Source organism: Ambystoma mexicanum, chromosome 4p (assembly GCF_040938575.1).
Source record: "Ambystoma mexicanum isolate Mex_15411 chromosome 4p, UKY_AmexF1_1, whole genome shotgun sequence".
Taxonomy (NCBI): domain Eukaryota; kingdom Metazoa; phylum Chordata; class Amphibia; order Caudata; family Ambystomatidae; genus Ambystoma; species Ambystoma mexicanum.
In genome coordinates, this window is record NC_090927.1 from 381,024,896 (window position 1) to 381,037,912 (window position 13,017).

The 13,017-nt window shown below is 51.9% G+C and overlaps 1 protein-coding gene across 1 annotated transcript in view; it reads left to right on the forward strand.

The window, feature by feature from the left end:
- Positions 1 to 13,017, forward strand: part of LOC138453255 (uncharacterized) — a 452,395-nt gene that overhangs the window by 95,066 nt on the left and 344,312 nt on the right. The gene's annotated exons all lie outside the window — the stretch shown is intronic.

Genomic DNA, 13,017 nt, shown 5'->3' on the forward strand with positions numbered 1-13,017 from the left:
TTCGTCGAATCAACCTTTTGGAGGATTACAGAAGATTTGCGGCCTACTTCGAGATGGCCCAGGACGCGAGTTCGTCACCCGGACCCAAGCTGTTTCGCAGCTGCCCTGGATGCGGGCTGCAGAATGTGTTTAAGGAGGACGAACATTCGCGATGCCTCTGTCTTCATGGGGACAAGACTCATGTAGAGAAGGACTGCCAGTGCTGCAAGAACTTGTCGGAGCGGACCATGAGGGACCGTCGATCCCGTCTCGCCAGCTGGTTGGAGAAGGGCTCAACGGGTGAGAAGAAAGGGTCCGAGCGGGCTTTTAAGTCCTGTGCGGGCGCCCCAGCGACGGGGGCCCAACACCAGGCCAAGCACCGCGAGTCTGCTGGCTCCGGGAGTGCCGAAAGGTCGGGCTCTTCGGTCGCCAGGGAGGGCGCGCCTTCCCCGGCACCGTCAACCACGAGTCAGCGGTTCGGGGAAGAGGAAGTCCGAGACCCCGGGTAAGCTTTGGGAGAAGCCCCGTCTGATCTCGGGAGAGGGGGAGCGAGGCGTTGCCCCTCCCCCCTAAGGAGAAGGCCCGGGACGCACCTAAGGTGGTAAAGGCCGCGATCGCGGCGACTCTGGCCAAGCCGGCAGAGACCCCGCCAGCGGAGACTTCCTCCGGGACTAGAGTTTCCCTGCCGCCAAAGGAATCCTCTTTTCAGCCCATCGTCATGGCCACCATGATGGAAGAAGCGAGGGGGGCACGGTAGCCTCCTCGAGCTCGGAGTCAGCCTCGGAGGAGGAACTGACCGAGGCTGTGAGGAATCTCGAAGTCCAATTCGAGAAGGTTCGATCCCGTAAGGAAGATCCTCGGGAGATAACCGAGGAAGAGCAGCCTTCCCTTCCGGCGCAGCCAGAACCTAGGCCTCAGGATAGCTCGGCGGCCATTTTGTCTGCGATCCAGTCCTTATTCTCTGAGATGGACGAGATTACCACGGCCCAGGCTGGAGGACCCACAACCTGGCCCGTCGGGAAGTCCTCAGAACAAACGACGGAGGACCCAACCCTCTCCTCCACTCGCCCCCGTAAGGCCTACAGTTCCCTCCTCATCCTCCCACGAGTCGGGAGATGACGGTGCGGTGGGCTCGACGACAGGTTCTGAGGGTGACAACGGAACGGGTCTCACGTCTCCCGGGCCTCTCCGCCCGACGAGATTGGCTCATTCCACGCCATGTTCGCCAGGGCGTCCGAATTGTTCCAGCTCTGCCCAGAGGAGCAGAAAAAGGAAGGTTTCCTCTCAGCGCCGGGAGGCCAAGAGGAAGACTGTCATCGCGGTGCCTCTAATTGATGACATCTGGGAGGAGGGCCTGTGGGTACTCAAGAACCCCTCCACGGCACCAGCCAAACGGTACTGGTACGAGAAGAAGTACCGGGTCCCCGAGACCGCTCCCCTGTGCCTCGGGGCCCAGCCAACGCCAGACTCGGTCGTTTCGGCGGCGAAGAAGAAGTAAGCGGCGGGGTCAGGAGCTTCAACGTCGAATTACCCTCCGGACGGCGAGGGAAAGAAGTTGGACGCCATGGGGCAACGGGTCATTTCGTCGGCGATGACGATCAAAGCGCCCAACGCCCTGGCGATCGTGGCCCGTTACGACAGGGAGCTCTGGTTGAAGCTGGCCCCCATATTGGACTTCCTACCGGACGACAAGAGGTCCGAGGCCCTGGAAATACTTCAAGAAGGCGAGGTGGCATCGGACCACGCCATAACGGTGGCAACCGATATTTCCGATACCGGGTTCCGCCAGCTGGGCAACAGTTTGCCTACGACAACGGGGTTGGCTCCGGGCGACAAACTTCCGTCAGGACGTCCAGACCAGGGTGTTGGACATGCCGTTCGACGGCAGCAACTTGTTCGGTAAGGCGGTGGACGAATCCCTCCAAGCCATAAATACGGACACGGCCCGCGCCCTAGGAGCCCTTCAGCAACGACAGCCCTTTCAGAGCTCCGGAGGCAGACAGGGGGCCTCCAAGGGATCCAGCGGTGGCTCGTCCTACCGCCAGGCGGCACGCTCCTCGTCTCAGGAGGCCTACAGGGGTCGCGGCAAGCAGGGAGCGCCTCGCCCTCGTCGGCAAGGTGGCCAGGGCGGCAAGGCCACCACCTCCAAGCAGGACTGAACCGGCCGTGGCCTCGGGCCCCCACCGAAGCACCCCGGTGGGAGGCCGGCTGACGAAGTTCGTCGGCGTGTGGAAGTCCATCTCCACCGATCGTTGGGTGCTGGATACCCTGGCAAGAGGACACACTATCGAATTCCTGAAGAAGTGCCCTCGCATTCCACCTGTGGCCAGGAAGGAAAATCACGTCCCGCAACTGCTGTTGGAAGTACGGGCGATGCTCAGGAAAGGCGCCATCGAGCCTGTCCCGAAGAGGCTCCGGGGTATACTCAAGGTACTTCATCGTCAGGCGCCCCATCCTGGACCTTCGTCGTTTGAACAAATACATCAGGTCACAAAAGTTCAGGATGGTCACCCTCCAGCACGTGCTGGGACAGCTGGAGGAAGGCGACTTCCTATCGTCTCTGGACCTGGAGGATGCATACTTCCACGTTCCCATCCTCAGAAGTCACCGACAGTTCCTCAGGTTTGTCGTCCAGGGATGCCACTACCAATTCAGAGCACTGCCGTTCGGATTGAAGTCGGCCCCCAGGGTCTTTACCAAGTGCCTAGCACCTGGTGGCGCAGCTGCGCTTGCAGGGGATTCACGTCTACCCCTACCTGGACGACTGGCTCATCCGCTCAAGGACGAGGGAACTCTCCGTCGAACACACTGCGAGGACCGTCCAGCTACTCACAGACCTGGGATTTGCCATAAATTACCCAAAGTCCCACCTGGTGCCGTAGCTCGATACAGTGAGGCGCCTGGCGGCACCATTGGAAGAACGGACGAAGACCATTCTGGGCAAAGTGCAGCGCCTGCTAGCCACAGACGTGGCCAGGGTGAGGTCCATCAAGTCCCTCCTGGGGATGATGTCCTCTTGCATCTACCTGGTGCGCCTATGCAGATTACGGATGCGCCCTCTTCAAGATTTTCTCGACGCCTGTTGGATGCAGGCGGCGGGCACCTTCGAAGACGGGGTCCCCCTCAATGAGGGGTTCTGGCGGGCGATTCAGTGGTGGGGCGTTCGAGCGCACCTCACGGCGGGCAAGGACTTTCAGACGCTGGCGTACCAGGAGACGGTGACGACGGACGCTTCCCTGGAAGGTTGGGGCACCCACACCGGAGAGCTCAACGCAAGAGGCCTCTGGCTCCCAGAGGAGAAGCTCCTGCACATCAACATCCTGGAACTCCGAGCCATGTTCTGGGCTCTCAAATCGTTCCTCCCGTCGCTCAAGGGCAAGGTGGTGCGGAGCTTTACGGACAACACCACGACAATGTTTTACATACGGAAGCAGGGACGTACCAGATCCCCAGCCCTATCCAAGGAGGCGCAGGATCTGTGACACTGGGCGGTCGCCCAGGGGATGTTCCTGGTTCCCTTCCACCTGGCAGGAGAAAGACACCATCGCCGACTCGCTCAGCAGGGAGCTGCGCGCTTGTCATGAGTGGGAGCTGTGCCAGGATCAGGTGGATCAACTCTTCCGACGATGGGGCAAACCCCAAATCGACCTGTTCGCAACAGCGACGAACTCGAAGTGCCAGAGGTTCGCCAGCAGGTTTCCCCAGCCGAGAAGCATGGGCGATGCGTTCTCGTTCCCCTGGGACGGCCTATACCTGTATGCGTTCCCTCCGTTGCTGCTTCGACTCATCAACCAGCTCAAGAGGTCCCGGTGCAGGATGATCCTCGTCGCACCGGCGTGGCTGAGGCAGATCTGGTTCCCGGACCACCTGGACTTGTCAACGTCCCCATCCATCAAGCTGTTGGCGGACGCGGATCTCCTCTCCAGAGAAGGAGGTGCCATCTTCCACCACGACCCGGCGTCGCTGAACCTGCAGGCTTGGCTCCTGCAGCGCTAGAGTTTGGAGGGTACGATATACCGGCCGACTGCAGAGAGGTTCTTGCAAAGGCCAGGGCGTCCTCGACTCTCAAATGCTACGGTCACAAGTGGAAGAGGTTCTCTATCTGGTGCCGAGCACAGATCAACCCCCTACGGATTACGGCCCCTCAGGTGCTGCCGTACCCGCTATCGCTGGCAAAGGCTGGGCTAGCCCATGCCTCCATAAGATTCATCTGGTGGCGATCTCCAGATATACAAGAACCACAGGACGGACGTCCCTGTGGTCCCATCGACTGGTGAAAGTTTATGAAAGGACTGTTCTGGTCGTTCCCACCGGTGAAAGCCCCGGCCCCGGCGTGGGAACTTAACGTGGTGCTGACTAGGCTCATGGGGCCCCCATTCGAGCCGTTTCACTCCGCACCGATGAAGTTTGTGTCGTGGAAGACTGCATTCCTGGTGGCTATTACCTCCGCACGACGAGTGGGAGAGATCCAGGCCCAATCCTGCAAAGCACCGTACTTGACTTTCCATGCCTCAAGGGTGGTGCTTAGGACGCACCCCTCCTTTATGCCCAAGGTGCCGTCGGACTTCCATCTTAACGAGCCCCTGGTGTTACCTGTTCTCTTCCCGTCTCCTTCGTCGCCGGCCGAGAGGACTTTGCACTCGCTGGATGTGGCTAGAGCGCTGAAGTTCTACGTGGACCGCACGAAGAGTTTTCGGAGGACATCACAGCTGTTTGTGAACTTTGGACCTGTGAATCAAGGGAAGGCTTTTCCAGATGGCTCTCCGGCTGCATCATGCACTGCCACCGGTTGGCTAACCGACTGCTGCCAGGCCGTCCGAGAGCCCATTCGACCAGAGCGATCGCTGCTACTACGGCGTTCCTATCTGGTGTGCCCCTGCTGGACATCTGCAGGGCTGCTACGTGGAGGTCGACGCACACCTTCACGAGATTTTACTGCGTCGATCGGGATTCCAGGGAGGAGTCCAGGGTCGGCCAAGCAGTGCTGCGCAACCTGTTCGCTTAAGGTGAGCCTGGTGAGGAGGTAAGAGACGCTTAATGTTGAGTTGTTGTATTGCCTAATGTTGAGCCTGTTGCCACCTCCCGTGGTTGTGCATGTGTGTACTGCTATGTATTCTTATATTCATGAGCATGGGAATCCATGCCAGACCCCATGCTGTAGAAGGAACAAGTTACTTACCTGTAACTGTTGTTCTCCAGCATGGGTCTGGCATGGATTCACATGCGAACCCTCCCGCCTACCCCTCTGCGGCTCTTCACTTGGTCATACTGCCACTTCACGTGCTACCAAATCTGAAGATGGCTGCCAGAGGCGGGGCTTAGGGAGATGGCAGTCATTGGCTGTGGTCAGTATGACACAGAGATCAGTGATTGGTTACTACTACGAAAGACAGATCAGAAACGAAAATGATACTGGTTTTTTTTCTTTACCGAGGATTCCCAGCCTGATGACGGGGAATATTTATTCATGAGCATGTGAATCCATGCCAGACCCATGGTGGAGACAAGTTACAGGTAAGTAACTTGTTCCTTCTTTTATAACGCGATTAATACCAGTGATTGGTTTCGAAGCGCAGGATCAGGTTTCGAACTTGTGTAGCGCTGCGTTGTCTTGCTTCCAAGAAAAAACGCGTTGCCCCTGAGCTATCCTTCCTCACCGATCTACTTCGGTCACAATTTGCTTTCTATTTGGACTCTTTGTAAATCCCACATACACTGCAATGTGGTTCATTGGTGCTGAGTCAGAACCTAGGAAGCCGTGGCAAAAAAAACGAATCAGCAACGGTAGGCAGTGAAGAGCATTCTTCAGCTTGCACCATAAAAAGCAAAGCAGGACAGCATTCCTGGGGAAAAGTACGGCCTTTGAGACGAGAGTGAAGGACTGTATTCAAGAGTGTAGACTTTTTGGTGGCATATGTCAAAAAGGACTGCCCATGGGTGGGTGGTAGACCAGGCAGAGGATTTCCAAGTAGTTGCATTGCTTTACTGGACTCGGTCAAGCTTGGATAGGTGAGATAAGAGTCTGGCGATAAGAGATAACGAGACCTGGCGGATTTCTGGATAATTTGAAAACTGAGCGCAGGAAGACTAAGGAAATGAATTGCAGTAGTCAAAGCGTGACTGGGTGAGCGCTGAGGCTGCAAATACATTCCGAAATTGAAGGCAATGGTAACTTGATGCAGAAGGTGAAGGTAGAAATTGCAGCAAGCTGTAAGATATCAATGGTTATGAATTGTGCACTTTTTTCTTTTTACAGTAGTGGCCAAGAAAAGGTAGGTGCGAATGGCAGAGGTCCACAATAACAGTATCGCAATGATCCACCAAAACACATGATTTTAGTGTTTTCTGCATCTAGTTTTAAAGAGTGGAAAAAGTATCTTGAGTGTACAGAGATGCAGCTTTGGTGAAGGGAAGCAGATTCTGCCATCTTCCGGTTGAGATAGACGTGCAAAGTATTTTACGGTTTTTATCAAGGATACCATAATTAACTTCAAATAATTGCATAAAAGCATACCGACCTTCAATTCATCACATGCAGTAAATATTTGCATAAAACAATTGCATCTCTCTTGCATTACATATTTTTAACTCTATGCTTCTAGGTCGTCTTTGTACATTCCAATCCAGCCTTTAATATCCACCCCAAATGGTAAATAAGGTCGATCATTTCCCATCTGTGGAAATTCGCCAGACTTTGGATGGATCATTACTGAGTTCTTTGGCCATACCAGCTGGTTGCAAGCTAGTCATTCTTTAAATAGTGTGTGACAGTAACATATGTTTAACTGTTTCGTTTCATTAGAATCACATTAGAATCACATGATCTACACACAAATTAGGCTATTCGGGCCCAGTCTGGTCCCAGAATCTCTAGCGTGTTAACCAGATTATATTTTAGATGCACATATTCCGTTCGAAGGCGTGAAATAGAAGGGCATCTATGTATTTACCAGGCTGAGTAGGATTGAATCTACCATTTATAAACTCTTTACTATTAGTCTTGGTAGAGAGCAACCCATAGTTGAGCTTTTCCAATGTCAACAAGGTAACCCTTGATTTTAAACCTTTTTTATATTTCCTCAACGTAAAGCTAGAAGGATCATTCCAGAATGCTGCTCCCAGGTCTTTGTACAGTCAGTTTTCCATGTGACATTTTTCCTAATCCCACCTGGAAGGCAGTCTGCTGGATTAACTATACTCCATAGTACTTGTCAAACTGCAACCCTAGTGTCAACCTGAGTTTGTAGATCTAGCTCACACAATCTGTGTTCTTCTGGAAGGCAGAATGGAAAGATTTAATACAGCGGCTGAAAGGGAGAAGCCTGCATAATGTGCATGTTTGATTGAACCCATTTGATCTCCAAATCTAATTTTTTAATGTGTGGTCTCCAGTTTAGTGTAAATTAAGACCCCTAGGCAGTTGGAACTCTGAAAGTGTTCAATTGGGCTTCCCTGCAGCGACGCCTATATTTATTTGGATGTTTATTCTTTTTGCTATTACATTATTTTAAGTCATGTGATTTGTCAAAAATGTATAATTGCACAATTAATGCCTGCAAGCCCCTGGGTGGATTGGGAGGTGGGGGTATAATTCATCAAAATCGGGTCATCCGTGTCACCAAGCCATGGTTTAGGTGGACAAGTTAGTAATGCATCTAAATAGTTGGATAAATCTGCCAATATAGGTAAAAAAAGTGGGGCTAGGATACACCCATGGATCAGCCCAGCAGTAGTTGCATACACGGCCTGAGTTCCATGGTTCCCTTCTTGGCAATAGTGCCTGCCGAAGACCTAAACCTCCGTATTGGACCATTTTGGAGGTTAGTCTCCAGATACGCCTTCAATGCTTTTTTTTTTTTCTCGGGTAGTGACAGAGGAAACTTTCTCCCAAATGGTACGGAGGATCATGGAAGGAGATTGATCTTACAATCTTCTTTGCAATGTGGAGGAAGCTGCCTGGGTGTACATCAGCAAAGACATCTGAGAAACTCTGACAGTGTCTGTATAGAGTTAACCAGGAGGTGAGGTAAAGGCACTGTAATGCCAATCCTGGAGCCGCCTTCTGATCCTTCCGAAGGTAGGCTACGCTGGAACCAATATTGGGACTGGAATTGTACTGTTTTGCGGTCCCAGTTGATACTCTGTGCCTCCTGAGCCATGGAATACCAAGTATGACTGGAAGTGTGCTGCACACATCAAATCAAATGATAGACGCTTGTGGTGGGAGGCCATACATTCATTTAAGTCCTGTGTTTCTTGGATAATTGGTCCTGACTTCAATGGTGTACCATCCACTCCCTCGACAGGAATGGGTCTGAGTTTGTATTGTCTTGGGATCCGATGGTCTTTGGCCCTAACATAGTCAACAAAACTTCCTGCCGCACCACAATCTAGCATCAGCAAGCAGTCTACGGGGGAACCTCCTTTCCACCTGAGCGACACCTTTAAAACCATGAGGTGACCGGAGAGATCTGGGGTGTTTGGCTGCATAACATCACAGGGACTGGTGATGGTGCCCCTTTCTTATCCCTGATCAGTCTTTTTCCCTTTCACCTCGGGGGTACCGCGGGACAGTCCCGAAGTGGGTGTTTATCCAACCCACAGTACATACAAAGGCCAAGGTCTACGCCTCTTACATTCTGTAGCGGAAAGCGGCCCTCTGGCCGCATCTGCATTGGTTCTTCTAATGGCAATTTCACAGGTGCTGGATGTAGGCTAGGTGAAAATGATGGACTGAACGTAGGTCTACGTCTTTCAGCCTTTAGCTCTCAGTTGGAACTCTATTTGTAGGGACCAGGATAAAAGTTCCTGGAAGGACCTAGGTCTCGCTACTCTAGCAAGTTTGTCCTTTATCTCTTCTTGCAGATGGTGTCTGAATAGTCTGAGCCGAGTCCGGCCAACCTGCTTCAGTGGCTACCTTCTGGAAACGAGACACGCAAGTCTGCACATCTGTCATCCCCTGGTGTATATCAAGCAGGCTTTCATATGCGAGTACAGCACTACAGGTCTCTCGAACCTGTTCCGGAACTGCTGGATGAACGATCCATAGTCCTTGAAGGAAGTGTCTGCGTTTGTGACCAAAGGAGTGGCCCACGCCAACCCATTTCCCACCAAGTTGGAGATGAGAAAGCCGACCTTTGCTCTGTCGGACTCTTATGCTTTGGTGCGGAAGGTATAATGGATCACAGGCGTCCAAGAACTCATTACATTTCCGAGGTTTGCCATCACTCTTGCCACATGGCAATGACAAAGGAGGCAAGTCACCTATGTTCGTCCCTTTGGTGTACCTGTTGTCTTAATGCCATGTAGTTGGCTCTCACCGTTTGTACCTGAATGGTAAGGCCTTGGATGGCATTCACGAGTTCTTGATATTGCTCCAACCTTGCCATTGTATCTGGGCATTGCACTCATGTACAGCAGGACTGTCAGAAATTGCAATACCAGTTTCACTTGCCCACTCCTCACCTGAGGTTTCTGATGCATCTTCAGAAGGCTCTTCAGACAAAGGTTCCTTTTTCTTCCCTCTTCTAAGAATGGCAGTTTCCTTCTTTCCCTTTTTATGCTAAAGGTAGCGACGAGCTCCCCCCGGAGGCCACTTTGCCTCAATTACCAGCTTGCCTGGCAGCGGGTACTCTGGGGAGCCCGCCCCAGTCCAAGGAAAAGCGGAGTCAAAAAACCCTGGTGTCTACGGCGGCAGAAGTAGAAGACCAGAGGACTCTGAAGTAACTCCAGCAAGCCTAACAAATGGGATCTTCATTTGAGTCCTTGATGGATACTGAACTACGTATCCCAGCGTGCACCAAGAACAGCGAATCCTCAAGAGAAGATAGCCAGGAGAGAGGGAAGGCGAACCAAGCTGGCTTTCAGGAAAGGGAACTCCGATGATTAGCAGAAGGACTGGAACAAGGTAAGGAGTATGGGACATAACCAGACTCCTCAGAGAGCCGAAGAAAGAGGGAAACAGCGTGAAGTACGGTGTAGCCAGAGTAAGACCAGCGGGAGAAAGAATAATGCTCTGGAAAAGCAAGTAAGGACAGGAGTGCACAGCAGGCTGAACACACAAGCGTTGGCTTACCCAAAAAGGAGGGTTGCAACGTGTCGTCCCGTAATCCCAACTAGAAGAAATAGCGTATGGCGGTGGCCATGTTGGAATAAACCAGACCGCTCGCTGGTGCTATGGGATTACATAGTGGTGCGATCAGTGTGCTTTCCAGCAATCCCAGGCCCTACAGGGTCGGATCGTGACATAGGGGGTAGAAGTACAGATACCCCCTCCTGTCTTTAGTAACCATTTTCTACCACTACTTATTAGTATTGGTCTGCTCTATTAGTTGGACACTGGTGTTCATGAAGTAGTGATTTGCTTGGTCTAGTCTGGAAGGTTTCCATATTCTACGGTTCCCTCCATTATTATATATTTGGTGAACCAGAGAAGTGATCTGGTACTGCTTTACAGCCAGTATTAGTGTATAAGGAGGAAATTATCACTTGCCTATTAAAATAAAAGGCCAAAAGAAGCAACAAAGGCTTTAGCAACCAAGGCTGAATAGAAGGGTTTGAGGACTAGAGAGATCAGCTTTGTGGTACTCTACATTAAAGAGACTAGGAGGAGATGCAAAGAGGAAGAAGGCCTAAAAGTAGGTTTCGTACCATACCCAAGGACCAATGCGAAGAATGCTACGGTCTAATCTCAAAGCGGCAGCAATCCAGCATCACAGTGTATATTACCTAGCAAGCATCTGTGTTGTTGCATAAGTTTATAATAAAGCTGCCAGTAGGGCTGATTTAGTACCACGACTGGGATGGAATTGGTCTTGAAGGTGAGGTGAATTGGAAGATTCTTTGAACGCCTGAAGAAAAGGAGTGATTGATCGTAACATCTTTGCTAATGTCGGCAGATGAGACATTGGGTGATGGCGGGAATAAGGGAACAAGATTAGCTTTTTTCTAAAGGGGTGGGGGGGGGGGGTGGCAATAGCAAATTTAATTTGGATCAATTCCCTGTTGCCAAGGAGGAGTTCAAAATGATAGGGCAGATTGCTGCATAACAGATTTAGTAATTTACCAGGACAAGGATTGTGAAGAGAACCAGAATTTCTGCTTGGCCAAAAGCGCAGTGAATGATAACTGATGGTGACGGGGAGAAGTCCTAGGAGAGGCTAATGGGGACCTGTGAGAAATTGGAACAAATGGATTCAATTTTGTTGTAGAACCCTTCACAATCTGAGCTGGGGACTAGGTAGCTCAGGGCAGAGCGAGTTCTTTAAATACTGTTCAGTTCTTGCATAGTCTAAGCAGCATGTGCATGCAGAATAATTATTTTTTTTAACACTGGAGATTGGGAAAGATGGGTTGCTTTTGGAGGCTGAATCGGGAGTGCCTCCAGAGTTGGTTAAAGTTGTATAAACTGGGATTCCAAGATGGCCGCCGGCACGGAGTAGACGTGCCGACGGCACTCTCCGGACCCGACTGAAGCGAGGTGCCCACCGCCCCTTCAAGCTTTTGTTGTGGTCAGGACGGACCCTTGGCATGCAGGGGCGGAGTGGGAATTACCTGGAGTCAGCAGGCACTGGTCACGGGTCCTCGGGAGTGGTGCAGCTGTTGCGGGGCCGGAGGCAGCTGGTGCGGCGGACAGTTGGAGCTCCTGGGGAGGCTGTTAGGGAGAATTCTCTGTTTAGGCTGAATTTCCTAACCTAGTGAGTCCCCCAGCAGCTTTTCTGGAGTTGTTTTTTTTCCATCCTGCCAAGACTGAGACTCTTTTTCTCCCACTCTTGGACATGAATGTGGTTAATTCCTTTGAATGTCAACGTGTTCTACGGACATTGGGGTCTTTTACTCCATAGGGTCTCATATGTTTTTCTATGTGTGTTACACCGCACCCTGCGTGCTGTAACACTGGGGCATCCTATAGGATCCCCACCATACCCTGGGACCGCCTACTGTCTCCCAGGGCATGTGAAGTCACCATTGGCTTTACTAGAACTAAATTTACTAACAGAACTAGTACTATTTTGGACGAACTAGTAGGGGTAATTCGATTACCCCTGAGTCTGTTATTCGAGGGGGCACTGTCCCGTCCCCCCTCGTCGAGTTTTGGCTGGTGGCAGTGGAAACTACTCGTTATATTCGACCCCCCCCGAATATAACCCTATGGGATTCTTACCATTGTTGGAGGTTAATACTTTTTCTCGTTAATCTCCAACATACCATTCATCTAAAATAAATCTATCGTTGGTATTTTCTGCCAGAACTCTGTTTTTAAAATGGCGTCTGTGTTCGTCTCTGACTCCTAAACCAAAGGTTGAGCCCTTTGTTCCACTTTTGGCGGGCTTCTGCACAGAGGCCCTCAAGTGGTGCCATTCTGTCTGGGTACCACAGGGGGTGTGGGAGGGGGTTTAGGCACCCTGGACTGAGTTGCCTTGCCAACTCAAGTCGCACTCTGGTGTGATTGGCCCAAGTGGTGAGCCACCCCGCTCACCACTTAGCGTGTTCATTGACAGCTAGGCTGAATGAATGGGGGTTTTCTGCATAAAAGCTGGGCTTTTGGGACTGGATCTTCAGAAGTCGCTACAGGACCTAAGAATCCGACAAGGGTAAAGCTGAGCCGACATGCAACGACGACGCCTCCGGTGGAGCCCTGCTGAACCGACTCACCACTTCCCAACGACAGATCATCTCCCGGCTGGAGAGTCTTCTTCCCCTGACTGGTGGGAACAACCAGTCCCCTTTGCTTTTTCTTCGCTTCCAGGGCGTAGTGGTTGAATTGCCCGTGCTGAGCACCCCGGCAACCGGATAGCCACTAGCCCATACCGCGACCAAAAGGTGGTGCCTTGTGACAGAGCACTCCGCGGCTGGTCTCTTCCCTGGTGGTGCAACGATCTTCAACTTTCCTTCGACGAGAGCATCTCTTCTCTTGGCAAAGCCCCGACTTGCACCCACCACCAGGAACAACTGCCCCCGCCGGAGCTGTCTCTCCACATAAAGGTACCGTGTCTGCCTGGCTTCCCTTGTATCGGTTAGCGTGAGGAGTCTTAATCC